The following is a 1,110-nucleotide window of genomic DNA, read 5'->3' as shown; positions in this document are numbered from 1 at the left end:
TATGTCAGAATCATGTTCAATGTGCTCTAAACAGCTTCTTGCAGCGTGTAAAAATAGCTTGTTTCCATCACTAAAATAGCTTTACATTCATTTCCTTCAAGAATCTCTTATAAAGGAAGTTTCTATGTCAGAATCATGTTCAAGGTGCTCTAAACAGCTTCTTGCAGCGTGTAAAGCTTGTTTCCATCACTAAAATAGCTTTACATTCATTTCCTTCAAATCTCTTATCATTCTTCAGAATCTCTTATAAAGGAAAAATGTTTCCATCTATGTCAGAATCTCAAAAGAAGTGCTCCAAAATCATGTTCATGGTGCTCTAAACAGCTTCTTGCAGCATGTAAAGCTTGTTTCCATCACTAAAATAGCTTTACAGTCATTTCCTTCAAGAAACTCTTATAAAAGATGTTTCTATTTCAGAATCATGTTCAAGGTGCTCTAAACAGCTTCTTGTTGCGTGTAAAAAACTTGTTTCCATCACTAAAATAGCTTTACATTCATTTCCTTCAAGAATCTCTTATAAAGGAAGTTTCTATGTCAGAATCATGTTCAATGTGCTCTAAACAGCTTCTTGCAGCGTGTAAAAGCTTGTTTCCATCACTAAAATAGCTTTACATTCATTTCCTTCAAGAATCTCTTATCAAGATGTTTTATGTCAGAATCATGTTCAAGGTGCTCTAAACAGCTTCTTGCAGCGTGTAAAAGCTTGTTTCCATCACTAAAATAGCTTTACATTCATTTCCTTCAAGAATCTCTTATAAAGGAAAAATCTATGTCAGAATCATGTTCAAGGTGCTCTAAACAGCTTCTTGCAGCGTGTAAAAGCTTGTTTCCATCACTAAAATAGCTTTTCATTCATTTCCTTCAAGAATCTCTTATAAAGATGTTTCTATTTCAGAATCATGTTCAAGGTGCTCTAAACAGCTTCTTGCAGCGTGTAAAGCTTGTTTCCATCACTAAAATAGCTTTACAGTCATTTCCTTCAAGAATCTCTTATAAAGATGTTTTTATGTCAGAATCATGTTCAAGGTGCTCTAAACAGCTTCTTGCAGCGTGTAAAGCTTGTTTCCATCACTAAAATAGCTTTACATTCATTTCCTTCAAGAATCTCTT

The sequence above is a fragment of the Perca flavescens genome, unplaced genomic scaffold (assembly GCF_004354835.1).
Source record: "Perca flavescens isolate YP-PL-M2 unplaced genomic scaffold, PFLA_1.0 EPR50_1.1_unplaced_scaf_3, whole genome shotgun sequence".
NCBI classification, from domain to species: domain Eukaryota; kingdom Metazoa; phylum Chordata; class Actinopteri; order Perciformes; family Percidae; genus Perca; species Perca flavescens.
Note: the sequence above shows the minus strand (reverse complement) of the source record.